A 9463-nucleotide genomic window follows, 5' to 3' on the forward strand; every position below is an offset into this window, starting at 1 on the left:
AGCCCAGCTATGCTTGTGCATAAGCAAATTTTAGTTTTGTGTGGATGCTAGCTTTAAATTTGGTGTCAATTTCTTGATTTGGGCATCTAATCTCTGAAATTTCTTATGCAAAATTATCCGTGAAAAAACTGCCGGCCTTTTCCCGGGGCCGTTGTTCCTAATCCCCGTCATAATGCCATCCACCGGAAGCTAGGAAAGGTCACCAGATGACACGCCGGTGACGTAAACAAGAGATTGAGAGCCTACTCGATGATTTGTGCCCGTGGCTGCTGCTTCCGCCTTGGTGCGAGCCTAGGAAGACAACCACGATGAGGATGAGGAGGCAGAGATGTAGAGTCCGATGCCCCTCGTCCAGGTTGCGCCAGTCTGGCGCGCTGCCGGTTCCCCACGGCGGCGCACAGCGCCAGCAGGTCCGGGAGCAAAGAGGTGTCCACCCCACGCGCACTTGCCGTGGCCGCCGCCCTAGGCCGCGCTCGCCATCTTGTTCTGCACTCGCCATGGCTGTCGCCTCGATGGCAAGTAATATGTGACTGCAGCTAAGAGAGAGGGGAGGGGGCCTGATATGTAGGCCCTGCATAGGTTGGCACCTAGGATGAGTGACATGGCGCCACGTTGGACAAAACCAAGGTGGATTTGGGTTAGGGAGGTCGTGTGTCCGGTATCGGCACTAGGAGGAGTCTCAACGGATGGTTTTTGAATCGCGGGAGAAAATATGGACTCGGCCTGTATCCCAGGGAGGTAAATAGGACTTTTTCGCATGCCCACCCACCCACCAGGCCACCACCAAACGGCTGATGGGCTGGTCCCTAAACATCTCAAAGGCCTATATCAATAATTTGCCTGGCAAGGCATGCGCATTTCATTTCTCAGCCCACCATGTGCTGGTTCAGCATTACTTAGAAAAAACAATGGCACATCTAATTTCTACTAGTATACATGATGCTCTATTGGTACGTCTAAGTTGGTCCACTAGTATACATACACTTTTCATTCTATTAATTCATGAACAATGCCCCATACATTTTATTTTGTTTCATTACGCATGTGAGACAAAAATATCATTTGAATAAAAACATCACATGGAACTGTTAATAAAGAAATAACTAACGAAGAACATGACATGGAACTATTAAATAAATAATTAAAATACACTTTCAGAACAGTTAGCATACACTATCTGAACAATTAAATACATTATCGGAACAATTGAAATACACTATGCAAAATCTGGAATAGTGGGGATGCACTATTGAAAGAATAGAGATGCAATATCAGAACAATTGAAATGCACTATTGGAACCATAAATATATACTATCATAATAATTAAACCTCCATCCTTAAAAAACTAAAATAAACAAATTTACGGTAAAAATAGAATATAAAAAGTAAAATATGTACAATATTTAATTAACCAATACTAGAAAAACAAAATAACTAGAAATGAAAATAAAGCATAATAGAAAAAGGAAGAAAATAAAAATAGGCTAATATAATTGTCCTCGCTTACACTTAGCTTGATCAAATTTTACTCTACGTAGGCCAACAAAAATAAAGAAGAAAATTTAAAATAGAAAAATGAAATGGGCTAAAACAGGGGTGGGTGGTGAAAGGAAGGCTTCCTTTTTCCACCTAAAAGAAAGGAAGACTCCTGGTACTAAGCGTTGTTGGGTTAGAGCAACTCCAAGAGGCTGCTAATCTTACCCCCAATATCTTTTTTAGAAAAAAAGAGAGAAAAAATGAACTCCAACAATCCACCTAAACCTTCCCCAATTTTTTAGCGACGCTAAAAAACAGCCTGCCACCGCGTATATTTTAGCGTTGGCGTTCCTCCCCCAATCCTGATTCCCGCACGCCCGCGCGTCCCTTCCGATGGGCCTAATACGATGACGTGGCCTGTGTTTGAAATATTGGGGGCTATTTATTAGCGATCTGTTGTGGACTAATATGTTTTTGGGGGAAATTTTTTTTAGGAGAACCCCCCATACATAGTTTTGGGAAAGAATTTTTTAGGATACTCTTGGAGTTGCTCTTAGGTCTCATTTCAATTCGAAAGAGCAAATAGTTGAAGCCAAACTTAAATCTTGTAGTCCAGAGAATTCGATCCTTAGCACGACTGCGCACGGTCCTTCTTGATATGTTTGTGTGTGCATATTTAGTGCTTGGTATTGTGTAACCGGTTTAGCAATTGTTTCTTCGCATGTAATTGGTGTTGGACTTGGTGTAACTGGTGTTGGCATGAGATGTCCTCGTCAGATAGCCAACCCGTTTATCAATACTAGTAATATACCATCAAGGTCTCATCTCAATTCGCCGACCAATTTTTTTTTGAAGAGAACCTTAAATCTTGTAGTCCGGAGGAAGGACAACACTAGTTTTGTACTAGCTTGATTAGTCAGCATGATCTGTCAATGATAGCTCTAAACAATGATAGAAACAGAAGCTGTAGGGATTGTTGAGTAAACTGTGTGCAGCAGCACTGGCTACCGAGTTGCCACCGGTACAAAACTCGCATTTAGTTCCGGTTGATGGGGGCAAATCTTCCGAAAATCCCTCCAGTATAAAGTAATCGAGACGAGGGGGGTCTTTAGTCCCGGATCGCTCAATTAGGACTAAAGACACCCTTTAGTCCCGGTTGGTTAGTCCCAGTTGTTAAAACCAACCGGGACTAAAGGGTCCTCCCGTCGCAAGTCACAAGTCACGTGATTTTTCACGTGAAATATGCCCGTGCGCTGTGCGTGGGATTCGAACCCACGACCTCAAGCCTCGAGCGTAGCTTCCTTACCATCCCACCTACACAACACATCTTACTATACAAGGGATGCAATTCTTTTATATTACCTCATGGGGAACCCTTTAGTCTCGGTTTGTATTACCAACCGGGACTAAAGACAGTCCCGGTTGGTAACACAAACTGAGACTAAAGGGTCCGAGGGCTTTAGTCCTTTTTCAGCCACCCGTGGAGGTCACCCTTTAGTCCCGGTAAAGGGTCGAGGGCTTTAGTCCTGGGTGGTAACACCAACCGGGGCTAAAGGTAGGTCCCCCACGGGTGGCTGATTTTTTCACTCGGGACTAAAGGGTCTTCCACGGGTGGCTGATTTTTGACCCGCGACTAAAGAGGGCTTTAGTCCCGATTGGTATTTGACCCGGAACTAAAGCCTCTTTAGTCACGGATCTGATTTTATTCGGAACTAAAGAGGGTCGGATGAAAGGTCAGTTCTCTGATAGTGTGCCACATTCATCTTTTGGGTTGCCGTTACGGAGTTGAAGGCCATGCTCATGTTGATCTGGTCCATGTTTGTGACAGACCAATTGGATTCCATCTGCATATCTGCCCAGGGTTTGACATTCTGTCACGAGCAAGTTGGTGCGCATGAAGGAATTATGCGTAATCATATCCATGTGTAATTAGGCCCCATCCGTTGCTATGCCCGTACATCCTAACATGCCTGCCTTGTTATTGTCGTTATAACCGTCAGCTGCCAACCCATATACTGTATGATATATGCATGCGGCAGTCATCGTTTTTTGAATTTATCTTCTGTGGATTATATTACGCGCAGTTTATTGCAAATGTACATACTATATAAATATGAATGTGAATATGTGATGAAAGGGCAATTCTATACAATCCAGATGCTAAAATGGTGTTTTCATGTTCCAAATATGGAAGCATAACAAGATTCACAGCCCACGACGTCATTAGTACAATATTCCACATGCTTTTCGGTTAGTTGATATCATTAGAAGAAGAGGGTACACCATAAAGTAAACCCCTGGCTTAAGCTGACATCTCACTATGTAAAATGACTTTTCTTAAACAATGTTTAAATGACTTTTCAAATGCACCCAAGTATTTACATGTCAAAACATCTACCTCCAAGCCCAAATATAAGTTCATACAAATTTGTATTAAATCAATTTATTGACTTTGACCATCAATAACTGAAAAATCATATGAGCCAGCACGAAAAATTAGCAAAAAAAATCTAATCCGTTCATGGCCACGCATCGGTGATGTACGTGTTTTCCGCGTGTTCCGTTGTCAGGCCCGAACTCGGAACTTCTTACATTGTGTGATCCCTCCTCATTACCATCACTCCTACACATCATTGTTGATAGTAATAGAGTTTTTTTTTTTGACTTTGTTCTCTCAAACTTATTCGTACAATAACGGTACGGATGAGTCGATACAACTGGTGCTTTTTGACAGTCCGCCTGTCGACAATCGCCAACATGGCAAACGGCGGCGTGCGGTGGCGTCGGCGAAGATGAACAGATGAAGGCATCAAAAGTCCACTCGCGAGCTCCGACGATCACCAAGTTGGCAAACGTCAGCTTGCTGTGGAGTCTGCAAAAATGAACAGACGAAGGCGTCGACAGTCTACTCGTGGGCTCGCTGCAAATCCTTGGCCCCGTTTGTATCCGCTTATAAGCAGTTTATTGGTGGAAATAAGTGAGAATCCCGCCAAACGCTTTGCTTATTTCCACCGATTCTCGTTTATGTGGTAAGCCGCTTCAACGATTTGAACTACGAGAAGCGAAAAGCGAGAAGCGAGAAAATCTTCGTTTAGATTATAATCCAAGCGTGATTAGGAAAAACGTATACAAACAGGTGTTAGGGCCTTGCCTAGGATCTCTAGATGCACATCTAGTCGGGATCGTGAATAACATGAGGGTCACGGTGTTCCTGGTGTGTGTGCCGAGAGTGAGAGAGAGAGATAGGGGTACCTTCACCCCTAGAGGTGGGAGCAGCAGAGCTGCTGGCCATCGCGGGTTCGCTTGGTGGAGTCTGCGCAAGGCAGCGACGCGCAGTGCCGAGTCCGGTCGCCGGTGAGGTGGCGGTGGTGCTTCCGCCGCTACTGCGCAAACCTAGATCGGTAGGTGTGTCGGTGGGGCGGCTGGCTGCGGCGAACCTCGTGAGCCGAGCTAGGTCCCCCACCCTGTTTATATAGTGCAGCGCGACAGAGACCCACCACCCATTGCTAGGGTGAGCGCCCCCGATCAGGGCGCGGATCAGGGCCCCGATGGGCCTTTGGGCCCATTAGGGAGGAGATCAATCTAACAACAGGCCCTTGTTCTCTGTGACTCTTCTATAGCGTTGATACTTGGTCGGCCACAAAGGTTTAAGCTTCACCTGCCTCAGCGTGGTGTAGAAAATATGCGGGGGGCCTGTATGGCTCAATATTTGTGTAGATTAGTAGCAAGGGCCAGCTAATCCTGGGGAACAAATTTGTCGCTAGGATATTGGAGGGAGTGCTATGACTCCTCTAATAAACAAGTCGATGCCGGCGCTTGAGCCTGGTGCGATGTTTGGGGATTCCACACTGAAGAATCATCGCTGGCCACGGACGGTGTCATTAGGGACCCTCTTAATAATAAGTACCAATTTTTAGAGTTCCAATAATAATAAGTAACAATAATAAGTAATATCGATAAATATTCAACATACATATAAAATACTTCCTTCGTCCTGAAATATAAGGGCATACTAAGTTTTTTAAATAGATTAAGGAGGTGGAAAAATGTCTCATATACCCTTAACTAATGATAATACAAGGCAAGTTTTCCGGTTAACAAGGGAAATATTTGGCAAGTTTTTAATTGAGTACTTACTAAAAACTCCTAGGTCACCTTATATTTGGAGATAAATTTTGAATCCTTGAATGCCTTATATTTTAGACTTCTAGGTCACCTTATATTTGGAGATAAATTTTGAATCCTTGAATGCCTTATATTTTAGGACGGACGGTGAAACGACCCGAATTCCCATTTTAGAGAATTCAAACCTACGCACCTCCGTGATAGTCCTAGTAAGACTATCATGTGCGAATCCCTATCTCAGATAGTACAAATCCATACCAACACAGAAATATAGAATAGCAGCAGAGTAACAATATTATAAATATCGAGTACAACATTTCGGCTCATGCCGGTACAAGTCCATCAGGACAGAATCATGAAAGGTAAAACATCTACGCAGCGGAAACACGTAGCGTGGCGAACAACATCTCCAGATGCGACTTGAGCGAGGGACCATCCCTAATCTTCCCATCCGTCGTTGTCGAAGTCGTAGTCGGGCTCTGACCCTAAAAAGCCACTATCTACCCGAGAAGTAGGTAGACCATGTCAACTTCCAAAAGCAACAAGCCAAAAAATGGGAGAATAATACTATACGTATGGAACAACCTATATATGGTTATAGAGGTATATGCAGTAGCAGCAACAATCAAGGATGCATCAAATCAATACCATCTCCGAGGTTAACACCTCAACAATCAAGGATGCATCAAATCAATACCATCTCCGAGGTTAACACCTCACATCAATGAAGTTGTTACAAATCACTAGATCCTTCACCCAAGAATCTAGTACCCAAACACACTAGGCGATGTGAGAGATCCCTCCCCTTACATCTCAACGGCAAACGCCGACCTATCTTAGAAAGGGAAGGTAGAAGTAAAAATATAAGTCTAATCAGAAGTAGCAGTAGTCAATAGCACTGTACATAACCAGTGGACACGGACTATAGCTATAGGTTTATATACTCTATAGAGGCTATACAACTATACCCACACGAATGAAGCCTGAACGGTAGCGATCCGTCCAAACCCCACCTAACAGCTGGAGCCCTAGTAAGTGGATAGTACTCTCCTGTTTACTTGAGTCTGGAACCGTCCTCAACTATTGGGCACGCCGTCACTAGTTGAGGACATCGAAACTGTGAAACCTACCCACGCCGAGGTGCAGCTTGGTTAGAGCAGGTCAACGCCTCGAACTCCTTACACTAATCCTCCAATCCGCCTATAAGCTGAGCACTATCCACCACTAGTCTCAAACCGAACCCCACCCATAACAAGGCAAACGGTATGTACAAAAATAGATACTGTGACCGGTGGTAAACTGACTAGGTCCTTAGGGGCCGAGAGCGAACACTCAACTCCACAAGTATGCGCCGAAGCACCTACAATGTACAAGTTCGCCACCTACTTCTTAGTGTCAAACAAGATACCCGCCACAACCACAGGGGGTGGAGAGAGTCCAGAATGCTCTCCCCTGGCAAGGCACTCCCCAGTGCCAATCGCGGCTCGCTTAACACGTCAAGGAATCACACTCACACAAAATACACGCGAGAGTGTACAAGGAATCCCATCACTAAAGCCATGGCATATGCTCATCCATAACTCAAAAGCATGTATATGGGTATAAGTAAGGTGCTAGGGGTCTGTAGGTAGTCCACAAGTAGGTAACAAGGAAAACAAGATAAACAATTATCAAGGTATGGCTAGAAACATAGGCTATGGAATCAATCATCATCCAAGTATTATAAATAAAGCGCTAGCAACTAAGCATGCATAGGATCTATATGATTGGGAGTGACATGACACCTTGTCCATAGTGTTGGGATCCTCCTCGGTGCAGTCGGGGTCTTAAGTCTTCCGGGTTGTAGCTTGCGTCTGAACAGAACGAGATACGGCGCAATATAAATTAATCAGCCTTACATCTAGGCAAAAACTCCAAAGCATGAGCTCGATTTTACAAATAAAACCCTCCTTTTATCCGCATCCCTTTAGTTTTGCTAATTCAACTGGTTTTATATTTTTCGAAGTTCAAATGAATTAGTTATAAATTTTTAAAAATTAAAGAATTTATTTAATTATTTAATTAATTTCGAAAAAACATTAATTAACACGTGTGTTGCGCCATGTGGCAGCATGGGAGAATGCCACGTGTTGGCTCACGTCATCGTTGGCCGGTCAACGGTTCGTGTCCGGCGCCGTGTTCGCGCGCCTCGCCATGGGTACGGCGTGCGACCTCGTCGGGCCCCGCGTGGCGTCCGCGGCCATCATCCTCCTGACCACGCCCGCTGTGTACTGCTAGGCCATCATGAACTCGGCGTCGGCGTTCCTGTTGGCGTGGTTCTTCAAGGGCATCTTGCTGGCGTCGTTCATGTCCACGCAGTTCTGGATGAGCTCCATGTTCTCGTCCAACAAGGTGGGGCTGGCCAATGGCTACGCCGGCGGGTGGGGCAACCTCGGCGGCGGCGCCGTGCAGTTGCTGATGCCGCTGGTGTACGAGGTCATCCTGAAGCTTGGGAGCACGCCGTTCACGGCGTGGCGCCTCGCGTTCTTCATCCCGGCCGTGATGCAGTCGTGCTCGGCCATTGTGGTGCTGGCGTTCGGGCAGGACATGCCCGACGGCAACTACTGGAAGCTGCACAAGTCCGGGGAGATGCAGAAGGCCAGCGTCGGCGGCGTGCTCCGCCGCGGGGTCGGCAACTACCGGGCCTGGATCCTGGCGCTCCTGTACGGCTACTGCTTCGGCGTGGAGCTGACCATCAACAACATCATGGCGCAGTACTTCTTCGACCTCTTCGACGTCAACCTCCGGACGGCCGGGCTCATCGCGGCCAGCTTCGGGATGGTCAACCTCTTCTCCCGGCCCATAGGCGGGAGCCTGTCCGACGGGCTCTCGGCCCGGTTCAGCATGCGCGGCAGGCTATGGAGGCTGTGGGCCGTCCAGACCGTCGAGGGCATCCTGTGCATCGTGCTCGGCTTAGTCCACGGCTCCTTCGCGGCATCCGTGGCTGTCATGATCCTCTTCTCCCTCTTCGTGCAGGCCGCCGAGGGCCTCACCTTCGGCGTGGTGCCCTTCGTCTCGCGGAGGTCGCTGGGGCTCGTCAACGGCATGACGGGCGGCGGCAGCAGCGTCAGCGCCGTGCTCACGCAGCTCATCTTCTTCCATGGCTCCAAGTACAAGACGGAGACGGGGATCATGTGCATGGGGGTCATGATCATCGCCTGCACGCTGCGCACCGCGCTCATCTACTTCCCGCAATGGGGCGGCATGGGGGCGGGGCCGCTCCCGGGGGCCACGGCGGAGGAATACATAACCGGGAGTGGACCCAGGAGGAGCGCGACAAGGGGTTCAACACGGCCAGCGTGCGCGAGGTCGGCCGGAGGTTGGCGACGGGCATCCAGCCCATGAACACCGTCCCCGTCTAGTACGTCCTCCATGACCGATCGGTCAAATATTACGTGCGTGTACGTATATGAGTAAAGGTCCAGCCCGCTCGCTCGCGTGCGATGGCATGCACCGTGTTGCCGGCAGCAATGCGGGCTCGGGGCCAACGGGATGTATCTTTGTGTGCGAGCTCTCGGTTGTACGTACAGGGCTTTTCTGCGTGTGATCGTAGTTGTTGGCGCCTGGTTTGTATTTTGTAACTTTGTATACTGTAATACTTCTGTCCTCTGGTGGTTCTGAAGTCTAAAAATACTACTCATACCAACACCCAAATAGTCCTTGAAGTTACTATTAAGATACGCGCACCTTTGTTTTAATCTGCACACCCAATTTTTTTGACAAGACCTCATCTCTACACTTCGTTCGTACTCCTCCCATTTCAAATTGTAAATCGTTTTGACTTTTATATTTAAGTGCATACAAACATCTACGAATCTAAAA

The 9463-nt window shown here is 47.0% G+C and overlaps 1 pseudogene; it reads left to right on the plus strand.

Annotated features, from left to right (window-relative positions):
- The first annotated feature begins 497 nt into the window (after positions 1 to 497).
- Positions 498 to 9003, plus strand: LOC101777616 (annotated as a pseudogene).
- Positions 9004 to 9463: the final 460 nt, after the last annotated feature.

This window comes from Setaria italica, chromosome V (genome assembly GCF_000263155.2).
Source record: "Setaria italica strain Yugu1 chromosome V, Setaria_italica_v2.0, whole genome shotgun sequence".
NCBI lineage: Eukaryota > Viridiplantae > Streptophyta > Magnoliopsida > Poales > Poaceae > Setaria > Setaria italica.